The sequence below is a fragment of the Phodopus roborovskii genome, unplaced genomic scaffold (assembly GCF_943737965.1).
Source record: "Phodopus roborovskii unplaced genomic scaffold, PHOROB, whole genome shotgun sequence".
NCBI lineage: Eukaryota > Metazoa > Chordata > Mammalia > Rodentia > Cricetidae > Phodopus > Phodopus roborovskii.
Window position 1 is genome coordinate 2,586,693 of NW_026125546.1, and position 14,698 is coordinate 2,601,390.

Genomic DNA, 14,698 nt, shown 5'->3' on the forward strand with positions numbered 1-14,698 from the left:
GTTTAATAGCAGACATGTAATAGAAAACAAACGCTGCACTCTGCCTACTCTCATTTCAGATTCAGGCTCCAGAGCTACTCTCAGCAGGCTGACCAAGACATTTGTGTCAAAGGAATATTCACTAGTGAGCTTTGTTAGTAACACAACAACATGCATAAAACCCTCTGTACCTTCTCTTCCCCATGTAGACAGTTGGTTCAGGGGAAGACAATCTTCTTACCTCAGGGTTAGTTTTTGTCATATAAATATGGCCTACCTGGGCCATCTCAAAAACTTGTGGAAGACAATCAAAACAACCATCTGTAGCCTTCCCCTGACAGCCTACGCCCTGTGGTTACTGAAAAGTATAGTGTAAAACTGTCTTATTGTTTCCGATTGGACCTCCCAAGCTTGTTTCTGAATTTTTATGCCAGACTACAAAAAAAAAAAAAAAAACCCTCCAAGAAAAATACAGCTCAAACCACCATATTTTGCTTTCTTTCAGGTTCAAAACCTACAAAACCACCACATTTTGTATGGCTTCCACCCCAAGCTGTAGGTTGGCATGTGATGTTGCTAGTGGGCTCTATGAAACATGTACCAACCTTGACAACATTTTGGTGAACTTGACAGTGACTTGGAATGGAAGTGATACAGGCTGAATTCTTAGCAATCGTTGCATTATTGTGGTCCCTCTACCCAGCTTGGAACATGGAGCCATGTTGTCGTCTTGGTAGTCCTTTTTTTTACTTTTTTTCTCTCACATCTTATTCGCATTGGCTTTGTCCTGGACCTTTTCCAGCTCTCTTCACAAAACTTACTCTTGCATGTTTTATTCCCTCCGGCTGTGCACTTTGAGGTGAGTCAGATGCATCTTTAAAAAAAATAAATCCTAGGACACTAGGTTGTAAGTTTCTTCTCGGCAGGTACAGCCTCTTGCTGACAGTTTAGCGTTCCAGACAAAAATGTAGAATTTGTATTCGGTGAATATAGCGCTCTGTGCTCAGCATATCTTCATTTCCTAGTAGCTCCCACGTAACTGATAGTCAGTAAGCACCGGTCAAAAATCAGTACATGGAACAACTAGACATATACTTTTTGGTCATTAGATGTCCATAAGAGCTGGTTCACTTTGTAGATAATATAATCTCTGGCCCCTCACTGTTTCATTGTTGGTTTGTTTGTTTTGAGATAGGGTTTGTCTATGTAGCCCTGGCTGTCCTGGAATTCACTTATGTAAACCAGGCTGGCCTCAAACTCAGAGATCTGCCTGCCTCTGCCTCCCAAGTGCTGGGATTACAAATGTGTGCCACCACACCTGACTGTGATTGCTGCCTTTTGTTGGAGACTGGAGCAGTCATAGTATGGGATTTTTCATCCTGATTTTACATGTGGCTATTATGTAGCAGAGTGTTGAAAGGGATCAGGCAAAAATACGGTTGGGTTGTCAACAGTCCTGAACTCAGTGGCTGGGGAGTTTTAAGGGGATGGGAGGAGCATCACTCAGATCTTGCTGTTATTGTAGGAAATCCTTTGATAACTGCCAATAGGAAACTCCCAGATGCTGGGAGGAGACATAATGATAGGAATTTGGGTCAACAGGAATCTTTTAGTACTAATGCTCCAAAGTCATCAGTGTGATAATTCTTAAGGTCTCCGTGGAGAAAACCGTTACAAATGCATACACCCATGCTTGATTATCAATTACATTTATAATTGCTACTACTATAAAATTGAGTGTTCTTATTCTAAGAGCTAGGAACCATTTTGACTTGAAGGTACTGTTGACTCTGTCTTCATTGATTACATCAATTGTTTTCCTTACAAAGCTCTCAAAACTTTCCTAGTACTTTCTTATGCTTCTCCTTGGCCTAAGTCCGCATCTCTCAGAAAAATGGTTTGTGGGCATTTCAGTAGTAGGTGGATGCTAGTAGTACATCCCATGTTAACATTTGTCTATTTGGAGCTGTGAGTGAAGTCATGGTGGATACATTTTTCAGTCTTTCTCCTCTAAAAATATTTATTTATTTATTTATTTGTGTTAGTGTGATGTGTTGTATGTGTCCCATAGTGTGCATGCAGAGGTCAAAGGATAACTTTCTAAAGTCAAGTCTCTCCTTCCACACTTGGAAGAGTTTTGGAGAATCAAACCCAGGTCACCAGGATTACACAGGAAGTCTTTACTTGCTGATTTACTGTGCGCCACCCTGCCATTTCATCTTTTGGTTGCCCTTGAAAGAGAAAGGAGATGCTTTTACTCTGAAAAGAGTCAGCTCTGGTGAAGAATGAGCCAAGAATGCACGTTCACTTGCCCGCCCCTTCCAATTCTGTGTTGAAAGTGGATTATCTCTGCCACTTGCTTATCTGATTTCTTCGATCTACTTCTGGCCTCAGGCACCTTGACAGACAGAGGTAAACTATGTGCCTCCTGCTACCAAATTCTACTCCTTAACCAAACAAGGTCAGAGATCCTTAAAGTCCTATCCAGGAAGAATATTGTCAAAGGTATAGAAGAAGGTTTCTATACAATTTGGCTAGACATGTGAAGAGGCAGCTTTATCTGCTATAGAATTCTGGATCTGTCTCTTTAGTAGCCGGAATTAAGTTATTTTACCCTCCCAAGTGTCAGTTGTATAGTATGTAAAGGAGAGGTAATTATAGTCCCTACTGCGTAGGGTGGTTGTTAGGATTAAGTGACCTATTACACAGAGTGTAGACCCAACTGTAGGAAGTGTTCAACAAATGACAGTCATTATTGACAGTTCATATCAAAGACTAGAACAGAAGACTTTCTTTTTAAACAGAATTTCTGAGTGTTTCTCTAACAAACGCCATCAGATAGCTTAGAATGCATGCATGGACGCAGTGATGAGAACTGTGACAGCCAGTTCTCAGAACTGTGACAGTCACTGCACCTGGCTGGTCACATTCCTGGGTCCTCCTCTGAATGTTCAGGTTCTGGTTTAACTGGAAGCTGGGACTTGGAATTAGGACATTCTGGTACCTTCAAACTATGTGGCTAGGACTAGAGTTTGGTGAAAGATGAGGGACACCTGCCTGGTATCAACCCAGATTGTCTCTGGCCTTCCCAGCTGCCCCTCCTACCCAACTTCCCAGGGGTGCTTCGAGCACTGTGCAGACAGAGGCTGTGCCTGCTGCCTGAGGCCTTGCTGGGTGCCTGGCCCTGCCCCCAAACTTCCAGCACTCTTCTGGCTCAACCAGAAGTTCAGGTGTGAGATGGGCCTGGTGGTATGTGTTAGCCTGGAAGAGTGGGTGGGGTACAGTACAATGGAAAACACTTGAGCAATGAATGAAAAGGCCCTGGGTGTGTGTGTGTGTGTGTGTGTGTGTGTGTGTGTGTGTGTGTGTGTGTGTGCTGGTGTTGTTTTGATTGGCCTTGTTTTTGTTAATGGGATTTTATTTCATAGCATTATCCTTTCTATGGACTTGAAAACTTTTCAGCAGATTCTCTTCCTCCAGAAGAGAGATCACTACTGGAGATAAGTTGTGGGAAGGAAGGGAAGAACTCCAAGTGGCTCTCCTTCCAGAAGTCTCTCTCCTTCGTTGTCTTTTTCATTTTAGCCTGTTTAGAATGTGCAGCCATTTCTGGCCCTCATAGGAACAAAAAGCTGAGAGTTGTAGGTTGAGAAGCTTCGAAGTTCTTATCTTTTAATGGTCACTTGCTCTCCTGAGCCTGTCCTCTGTTTTAAAAAAAAATCCTCCTTTTTCTTAGAGTATAGAAAATGATATCTTTAAAATTAATATTCAAGACATGGGGGAGGGGAAAGTTCAGAAGAAAATAAAGGAGGGAAAGCATGGCTATGAAGGAAAGATCATGAAAAAAGAGGAAACTGAGGAAGAGATAGCCCCTAAGTCGCAAACAGGAATCTCAGATCAACACAGGACAGGTAGAGTCTTTTCTTCTAAACTGCAAAAAGTACCTGCCTGAGATTGAAAGGGAAGTGGGAAGGGCATGTAAAATGAAACTTCCAGGGGATGGAATCTTTGAAAGCCTAGTGATGATGTTGGTCAACTTTGTGTGGGAACTCTGTCCCTGGGGCTCATGCAGACAAATAGGAAGAGTTCACATTATCTCTACATATTGGTAATAATGGCTACTAGTTTGCTAATATTGCTAATTTAAATTTCAGCTCCATTTCCTGGTGATGGCTGTAAAGTTGTTTTAAACATATGAATACCATTTATGGATTTGCTACTAAACAGGCTTTATTTTTCAAGCACTACTTTAGTTTAACTTGCTTAATTTTTAGTACATTGACAAAATCTACTAATTTTGGCGTGTCAAAGCAAATCCAAGAAGGATATTGTTATGTATGGGAGTTATAAATCAAGTAGGAAACTTGCAGAATACACAAAGCCAGTGAATTGAAGTCATCATTAAGAAAAGTATTTTTCCTTTTACAGATTAGCAGTGTTTATGTGGCACATGTGGTAAGCTTTCTACATGCTGTAGCAGCAGGGAAAACTGCTTTAGAAAGTCTCCCAGTCCTCTACCCTAGTGTGATGGTTCTCTTGGAGCCAAAGTCCCAACCTGCATCTTCAGTACCAGTACAGGGATACCAGTGTTTCTCATCTCAAACCACACTTCGATGGAGAGTAACGGAGGGGTAATTCTCAGAACAAAATGTTTGTTTCTTAACTTATTCAGAGTCTGCGTTGCCTAAGTGGCAACCTGACCTAGAAACCAATGTTGATTTTTTTTTTCTACCACTCATTGTCCTGATTACTGTGATGACATTTCTTTGTCCCCCTGCTCCATTAGTCGACTGGTTCTCATGTGTCCTGCTTCTACATTTCCTGGGTGTTCAGGCCTTCTCACAGGTGACATCACTTCTTGTGCACACAACTCGGTGATGGGATATCCTAAATCTGTTACACATTGGCCTCTGGAGTGTTGCCAGGATTCAATGTATCATAAACAATAGTAGCAACAGCTGTGAGAGGAATCCATGGACCAATTTGTTGGAATAAAGCAAAACAGGGCTTTGCCATATGGGAGATCTCTCTAAGATGGGTTTATTAGATGTAGGATGCATTGCTTGTAGCCTAAGGGCTTTCTGGAGGGAATCTGAAATCTTTTCATTATGCCCACATCATTACCAGATGTGGATAGAGTGAAATAGACCAGTGTGTGTGTACTCATGTGTGTAGGTATGTATGTAAAGATGGAAAGTTCTGGTTTATATATATATATATATATATATATATGGACTTTCAGTCTAACTCATATTCATTTTCTTATTCAAGAATTTCATCCCAAACCTTCTAAATATTCAGAAAAAAAAAACTCTTACATCCTGTATCTGAATAAACTAATCTTCATCAATATGTAAAACCAATAGGAGCAAAAAAGTGATAAAGCATTCATTTAATAAATAACTATAGTTTTATGCTCCAGTGGTAGGGTAAAATGGAGTGCTTCACAGAACTTAAAAATTCACAATGATTATTGACACTATTAATCAGAATTTGCCATGTGAACAGCTCAGGGATCTGTTATATTAAGTTGTCATGTGGTTGCAATCATACGTTTTAACTGCCATCAGAGGTAACTCTCAGCAACAGTGTGTCTACTCTCTAGTCTATTATGGCTTCAGTCCCCCAGGGTTCCATCCTGAGTCCAGGGCGATTTGTATGGTACACTAATGACCTGCTGATTGTCTGCACAAAAGCAAAATCACACACTGTTCAGGCAACACAGTGATCCCACACAAAAGCGGAGGACTGTCTAGTGTCAAAATAATACTGTGCTCCAAATCTGATAAAGGTTTATAAACTGACTGCAAGGTACTATTTGATGCTAAAGCATGTGGCAGAAATAATGTTTATTCAAATAACTAACAAGTTGTCAGCAGGTAAGTTTCAAAGTGTGTGTGTGTGTGTAAAGATGCTCTTTAGAGATTACTGCTGATGTTTGAAAGATATAGGAACTATCCAACTACCTTTGTTTCAGTTAGATACTTATTCATTGCTACTGTTGATATATACCTGAAGTAATATGTCACTGAAGAGTTTTCTTAATAGACAGTGAGTGGTGGATACTTTATCAGTCTGTCTACTTATTTATCTACTGGGAAATATGGTCTATGGTTTGCCTCAATGGACTAATAGAGACTGGAGGGGCCCTATGAAGCTACTTCAGTCTCTGTAGTGTAGCCTATCCACAGTGACATTCTGGACCTTAGAACACAGAAAAAAACCTTGTCCTGTCCCATCTAAAGTCTGCCCTGTCTTTCTTTGCACTGACTCTGTCTTATAGACTCAGTCATCAGGTGTGTGTGGGTGTGGGTGTGCATGTGTAAGTGTTTGTATGTTTCTAAAGGGCTGCTATCTTAGGAGCTATGTCACTGGGTCATCTGTCTGTGTAGTGATGGAGATCCTTGCTGAGACTCTGACCCAGATTCTAGAGCTTTTTTTTTTTTTTTTTTTTTTTTTTTGAGACAGGGTTTCCCTGTGTAACAGCTCTAGCTGCTGTCCTGGAACTTGCTTTGTAGACCAGGCTGGCCTTGAACTCACAGAGATCTTCTTGTCTTTACTTCCCATGTTTGGGTATCAAAGTTGTGTGACACCATGCCTGGCCAGATTCTAAAGCTGAATCCAACATTTGGCTTGATTTGATTGCTCATTTGTTCACTTATTCACTTCATTAAAACTGTTCTTATATGCCATCTTTTATGCTGGTCTTTGGAATGATAAAAAACAAATTTAGTCTCAACTACTAAGACCCTGAGGTCTTGTAGGGCTTAGGGATTGAGTGGCCAAATGATAATTTACAAATGTTTCACAAATTGTCAAGGATCCTCTAGCTTATGCTGAAAAACTTAAAGAGACTGTGGATTGTGGCAAGGTGGCAAAAATTAAGATTTCTGCTCTACACTAGGTCAAGAACCTAGTTTTGCTTCTGGAATTGTGCATAACTGAGACCACAGGAAGCATACAGGGTACATGTTCTATGAAATGTTAGTGAGTTGTTTGAAACATTTTGGGCAATGGATGATAAATTACAGATATCAAGAGTAGGGACTTTGGAGACAGGAGAGATGACTTGGTGTTAAAAGCCTTGGTTGGTCTACCAGAGGACCCAGGTTTCAATCCCAGTACTTAAATGGCAGCTCACAACTATCTGTAAACCATTTCCCGGGGTTTTGATATTCATGTCTGGCCTCTGTGGGCACAAGACACTCATGGGGTACAAAAATGTACAAGAAGGCAAAACAGTAATGTTCTTTGGAACATTCTTTGGAATGTTCTTTGGAAGATTCTTTGGAAAGTGGACATGGTAGCGCACCACTCCTCACTCAGCACTTGGAAGGCTGAGGCAGGAGGATCGTGAATCTGTCAGCATGGGATTACATAAGGAGACCTTTTTAAAAAAAAAAAAAAAAAAAAACTAGGGGCAGGTTTCTGAGAATTTGACTTAGTACCCACTTGTGTCAGATTTACTCGTCCACTTCAGAGCAAATGTGTGGTTACCTACAGCCTGCCAAGGTACATGGTAGGTGCATCGGGTTCAGAGGCAAGCAGGGTAGAAACAGGAAAGGGGTTAGAGACCCGAGAACAGGTAGACAGGAAGGATTGCAGCAAAGAGTGTTAAGTTTTGTGAAAGAGGGGAACAATAGTGGCTAAATTGCATAAAAGGAAGGTGAGAGGTCAGGGAGAAGATGCACAAGGGCCAGGTATGCAAAGGCCTGGAGGGGAGAATAAACAAGGTGCATTCCAGGGACATCCCCCCCCCCTCCATCCCTGCCCCTCTCACTGTCCCCCCTCCCCCCACACAGAGTTCCTCTGTGGAGCCTTGGCTCCAAGCTCACTCTGTAGACCAAGCTGGCCTCCAATTCGCCTGCCTCCACCTTGCTCCAAGAAGGCTAGGATTAAAGGCCCCCATGCCACCACCCCTCACCGCATTCCAGGGACTTAACAGTACCTGGAGCCACTGAATTGTCACCTTCAGAGAGGAGAACTTGAGATGAGTGTTGGTGAGCGAGGCCAGCAGAAAGAATTTTGAAGGGTGTGCTAAACAGTTTGCTTTCTCCCTAGAGTCAAGGGAATTTACTGAGAGGACTTGAATAAGGTGGCACTGTGATGAAATGAAGGATCGTTCCGGTGACATATTTGATGGGAAATTGGAGAGTCTGGGTTAGCAAGCCTTCTGTACTCATCCAGGTGGAAGACAGGACCCGAGTCCAGCAGTCTGTTTAGTGCACAACGTATAAGGTAGAAATCAGGCCTGGTGTGGACAGGACTCTGGAGGCTGAGGTCACCAGATCACAAGTCAACTACTTGGTGAGATGGGCTCAGAACAAACAATGTACAGATGTATGTAAATCCAAATAAGTCCTGACTCTGGGTCACTTTCTGTAAGTTTGACGTAGGCACGGCAGTCTTTATTTCTGGAAAAATGAAGTGACTTTATCTTGGGATGTGCGAGGAAAATAGTGGGCAAAATGCCAAGGAGCCCAGACCCATCTGACTGGTCACTGCTGGTCCCTGCTGCACTCAGTGTTGTGGATTCTTCCTAACTTCTTGTATCTCGTTCCCTCATGTCCAGCGTAATGCTTTAAGGTAGGATGCTATGTTACTTTTGCTGGTGGTCCTCTTTATCTCTGGGCCGTATGGATAGTGAAGGCCCTTCCCATTTTCTTCTCTCTTCCTGCCTGCTACAACCCCGCAGATTTCCGTGGGTCACGGCAAGACTGATGATGATCCCCGCAAATTCGCTTCTGTTGAGACTTCATTCCAGTTTGGGTGATATTATAGCCAATGAAAAGGAAGCCCCATGACGACTGTGATCTTCGCTTCCTTCCCTTTGGGGCTTTCTGGTAACGGCAGCCTCTTCCTCATACACTTGGAATGCAGTTTGTGTTATCCTTGGCCTTCCTCAGGGCTGCTCCTCAAGCACTTGTGGAGAGAGGACTTGTATTTCTTTTCTACAGAATAAGCTTTATTTTTCACTTTGAGGATATTCCAAAATCCTGTCATATTTTCCTTTCTGACATCTCTAAGACTCATCTTTCCCCATTGGTCTCCAGTAACCAAAACCCTTTCCTATATTTTGGCTGCCTCAGTGCTGTTCCTTATAAATATTCTCCACTGTGGTCTGTGTTCTTGAGTTCTGCCTCTGCTAAAGCAATCTCCTTGGAGCCCTCATGACAACACATTTTAAAAACGCCTTTGCTGGTTTCTTTCTGCATTGAATCTGACTTCAGGAGACTTTACTGTTCGTTGTCTGATTATTTTTTCCCCTGCTGACTTCCCACATTTCTCCTTAATTTCTTAATCCCTGACCTCCTCCCATGTGCTCTTGTAATTCCTCTCATTCACATTTGTTTTTCTAGGCAGTTTTAAAGCTGTCTCCTCCAGAGCCAAGAACATTTTCTTTCCTTTCTGTATGCCAAGACAAGCTCCGCACACAGTTTGTCCTGCAACCTCCCCACTTCTATGGCCTTCCTTCTCACTTACGCTAACTTCCCTCTCTCCAAGATACCAGCATATCTTTCTAAAATAAGGTGATACTCTAGGTACGTGAGAAAGAATGTGTGGAAGTCCTCTGGACTTCATCTATTTGGGGAAATCTCTGCTATTCATTGACCATTCCATTCTGTTGCGGCCATCCCTGCAGTCTCTGCCTGATGCTACAACAGCAGCTGCCTGGGGCTTGTTTCTTATCAGCCATCCTTTCTAGCTCTTTTGCCTTCACAGCACTGCCAGAGACACCTCCCAATCTGATCCTTCTTCCTTCATTATCAAAACAAAGCAACCAGGCTGCTGGCTTTCCCTGACCTTGTGGAAGAAGGAATCCTCAAGTCTTGCCACACCCACTCCCATTCTTGACTTACTTTTTTTTTTCTTACTTTTTATGTCTTACCTCTTACTTCTTACATCTCAGCGAGGCAGAAGGGGTGGAGGTAGCGACTGCTACAGGCCAAATTCGATTTGTACAATTGTTATCCTTTAAACAGTAAATTAAAAAAATTTCAAAAATCTTGTTTTATTGAATTCAGCTCTGAAAATATAGCCATGATGCTATCTCCCATGCTTTTTAAAGCCAGGGTGGTAGGTCAACGGTGGCGGCCCCTTTTGATGGAGTAGACTCTCTTAAGCCTTCCATAGCTTCTGTGTCCTTTAGTATCCCCAACATTGAGATAGCGTGTCACTTTCTATTCATCATCACTTTAAGCTTTGTGTTCAAAGAGAGATTATGAGCTTGGTGCAGTGCTAGACTTCTGTGATCTAAGTATCAGGAAGCCGAGGCCAGAGGTTCATGAATTTGGGATCAGCCTGGGCTAGAGAGGACAGTTCGAACAAGAGTGAGCTATAGAGTGAGATTTCTTCACCCAAACATAACAAAAATAAAACAAGCAAGCCAACAAAACCCAGTAGAGGTGGGGTGGCAGTTGATGCCACTTTGCTATAGCTAGATAAGAGATAGGCCGATATTATTTTATATAGAGAAAACATTTGCAGGGTGGAAGACATGCTTTTATTACCCTAGGCATCCAAGTCTGGCTATCTAGTGATTTGTTGCTAAACATCTCTGTTCCAATTCTGGTTTCATTAGTTGCTGGTTGTGTAGAGAGTGAGCACACAGCAGAGTTTTGGTAAGGATTCTGTGAGATAATCTGTACACAGAAGTTAATATAAAGATTGGCAAAGTGCTCATATTGTTATTGCTATTAACTAGTTTGTTTCCGAATCTAATGGTAGAAATGTCAGATCCATGAGAGACAAGATATGGGAAAGAGGACATTTGTTTCCTGGCCACATAATTCCTAGATGTGGGTCAAGTGATTTAACCTCACTATGCATTCATTTTTGAGGCTGTTTAAATCTTTTTTTTTTTTTTTTTTTTGGGCAGGGGGGTGGGGTGGGATTTGAGACAGGATTTCTCTGTGTACCAGCCTTAGCTGTCCTGGAACTAGCTCTGTAGAGCAGGCTAGCCTCGAACTCACAGAGATTCACTTGCCTCTGCCTTCCAAGTGCTGGGATTGCATGTGCTACCACTGCCTGATGGGTGTTTAAAATCTTAATAATAACAACAGCACAATAATATTAGTCACATCTTTGGTCTTCAGCTATCATCTGACACACCATGGCACAGAGAGAAATTTGTACTCTGTGTTGGGGGGTACTGGACACTAAGTAGTTGATAAATAAGTGTTCTTAATATTATCAATCAGCTTTCCTTTCTCTTGCCAAGAGGATGCCACCTGATAGTCATAAAGACCCAGAGAGCCAGATAACCTACTTGCATGAGGCACCCATACTTCTTTATGTTTTTTTTTTTTTAAAATGTGATACAACAAGAAAACTTTAAAATTCACTATTCAACTGTACAGTCCAAATGCCCACTTGTAAATTGGCTACAGAAGATTCATCTAAGATATAGTGAGGAAACACAGATTCCGGACTTCTCCTCAGGTGATTCTGCCTGTCAGGGAACTGGAAATTGTCCTATGGGATATGTTTATATGATACTAATCCACGTTCCTTCTCAACAGCATTGCTCTGTAATGATATCCTATGTCTCTCTGACATATGCATGTTTGTGTGGGTGAGTCTGGAGGCTAGAAATTGGTGTTGGGTATTTTCTCCTCTTCCTGGTATTTTTGATGGGATTACCCTGAATTTGGATATCATAGATTCAGCAAGGCTGGCTGAAGTCTGGCTCTGCCTCCTCAGTCCTGGGATTAGACATAACTGTGCCTGGCTTTGACATGAATGCTAGGGACCTGAACTCAGGTCCTCATGCTTGCTCAGCAAGCGCTTTACCAACTCCCCAGCCCTTGAATCATCTTTTTCAAGTGTTTAAATGTAATTTTCTTTCTTTCCTCTTTGCTTCCTTGTCATTCATCTTCTTCCTTCTCTTTGCATTGGAGAGGATGAAGCCCAGGATCTTGGATTAGGGCACAGTGAGCTACATAGCCAGAGGTTTAACAGATGTTACATCAGAGGGTATTTTCTTTGTCAGTCTTAGCATCCATCCCTGCACACAATCATACATAAAGTGGGGCTGACCACATGATAGAAGGCTAGTTTACACAGTCTTGTGATATTTGGGCTCAGATGGTGCCCCTAGGACATTGTCTTCACAGAGACCTTCTGGTCCTCACTGTGGGATGGCCACTTCATGCAGAAAGCCAGAAACTTATTACCATGCAGACTCTCATGTCCAGACATAGATACACCAAGCCAGACTGTTGTCCAGAAAAGGAAAGTTAATGCCAGATGACACCAATATGCTGCCTGGACTTTGAAAAGGATGGTTTCTCTCTCTCTCTCTCTCTCCCTCTCTCTCTCTCTCTCTGTGTGTGTGTGTGTGTGTGCATGCACGCGTACGCATACACTCAATAAAATCTGTGTTGTGCTCACGAGATTTTACTTGGGTCTTGCTATGAGATGGGATTTGAAGAGCTGGGCTTAGCTGTGGCTTCACCTCTTAGTCAACCACTGGGTGATGCTGATTAAGCCATTACCCTCTAGTTCGCTTGTTTTAAAATTGAGACAGCTCAGCAGGGGAGGCCCTTGGAATGTTGGCTTCTCTATAGACACTAACTTGAAAAGAGCCACCTCTTCTATGTGCTCTGAAAGCAGGACTTTTCCTGGGACTTGTATTGGCAGCTCTTCTGTTTTATCAGAAGAACAGAGTCTGAAGCAACTGTGTGTATGTCTGGTAAGATTAAGCAAGAAGCATGTAAAGGCCCCTCCTTTCCTTGTTCCTTTCCTCTTCCCTCTTGTTTCTTCTCAGACTCTGGTAATACAGACTTTCGTGTGGGAAAGCTCCGTTTACAAACTGTCACATCTCATGGGAGTGCTAGTGTCACTGTCTTGGTTACTATTCTATTGCTGGGAAGAGACACCATGTCCAAGGCAACTTACAAAAGAAAACAGTTAATTGGGGACTTGCTTACAGTTTCAGAGGACAGGAGTATGTCAGCAGGCAGGAAGGCATGTTGTTGGAGCAGTAGTGGAGAGCTTACACCTTATCCTCAAGTTTTTTTTTTTTTGGGGAGGGGGGGAAGAACACTTAACTGGGAATGGCTTGAGCTTTTGAAATTTCAAAGATCATCCCCAGTGAAACTTCTTTAAGGCCACACCCCCTAATTCTTTGCAAAACAGTTCCACTAATTAGAGACCAAACAAACAAACATTTGAGCATATGGGAACCATTTTCATTTAAACCACCACATTTGCCATCCCCCCCCCCCCCGGGGTGTGGTGTGTGTGTGTGTGTGTCTGTGTTTGTGTGTGTGTTTGTGTGTCAGGTTTCAAGACAGGTTTCTCTATGTAACTGGTAATCCTGGTACTTTCTCTGTAGACTGGACTGGCCTTGAACTCACAGAGATCCTCCTGTCCCTGCCTCCAGAATGCTGGGATTATATGCATGGGCCACCACCTCCTGACTTTGTTTTTTTGAGACATAATCTTTCTTTGTGGCCCTGGCTAGCCTGGATCATGTTGAGTAGACCAGACTAGCCTTGAACTCATAGAGATCTACCAGATTCTGTCTCCCAGTTGCTGAGATTAAAAGTGTGTGCTACCATGTCCTGCAAACAATTGTTAATAATACTCTCATGTGAAAAATACAGATCTGGTGATTGGAATATTTTCCATTTAACTGCTATCTGTCATGTTAAAGAAACTAGAGTGATGGATTAAGTACAATGCGGGTTCTGGGTTCCTGGACTTGAGAAAGGCAACAGATGGGCACAGCGAGGGTTTGGTCATTTTCCTCAATACTGAAGTGATGATACTGTACTATAATGCCTTTAATGATTTTGGTAGATGGATCTAGTCTAGTTGAGTCATTCATCCAGACTACCTTTCACAGAGGGTCATTCTCTCCTATTTTGTTGATGACTCTGAGAGCTAATCATATCAATTGCCCAGTAGTTTAACATGCCTTGTGCTTGTTACTGTGCTTGTGACTTCGCAGGATCTTCAATCTTAGTTTGTTCCTAAATATTAGCATGCACTTGACTCTTAGCTTGTTCAGTCAGTACTCTGTTTAAGTCAACTCCATGCAACAGTGCAGAACAGGTGGAAAACCCTGGACTCTTTCCTTCTCTCTCTTATATCCCACCTTAGCTAATTTATATTATAAACATTATGGATGCAGACTCTCTTGGATTTAATTGCAATTATTATTTTTTCCTGGTACTGTAAAGTTGGTAAAGGAACCAAGGATATTTAGGCATATTTTCTGTGTTCCTATAGTCTCTTACATTGTCTGAAAAAACCATAAACTTCACTTAAAAGGCAATGAATCCTTCATGGGATTTTGTGTAAGCCATGCATTTACCAAGATCCCCACTTGTGCTGTGGCTTAACTGTCTAATCTTTGATTTATAATTTACAGCTGCTGAGAACCAGAGGGAAACCTACTGCTTTGGAAGAACATTTCCCTTGCTTACCTTGCCACTGCTGTGGATCCCCTTCAACACTGGTCCCTCAACACCGACTGTAAGAAGACTCCATGGATGGCACCCAGTTTTATCAACTGCAGTTATCCCTCTGCGTTTCCTTCTTTGCTTTCTTTCCTTCAGGGAGGCTCTCATCTGGGCTAGATCAGAGATGACCTAGCAGGACAACAGACTGGAGGATTGACCTCTTAGAGTGCCAATGGTCAACAGTGTGCTGCCAGATCCATAGAAAGATAAGAAGAAGGAAATATGCTATGTGGAAGAGAGAAGAATGCCTT

General features: G+C 42.3%; 1 long non-coding RNA gene across 1 annotated transcript; it reads left to right on the plus strand.

Moving 5' to 3' along the window:
• The first annotated feature begins 56 nt into the window (after window positions 1–56).
• Window positions 57–14,460, plus strand: LOC127216458 (uncharacterized). Its single transcript, XR_007834026.1, has 3 exons — window positions 57–124; window positions 485–534; window positions 14,357–14,460. It is a non-coding gene; the product is annotated as an uncharacterized LOC127216458 (long non-coding RNA).
• The last annotated feature ends 238 nt before the right edge of the window (window positions 14,461–14,698 follow it).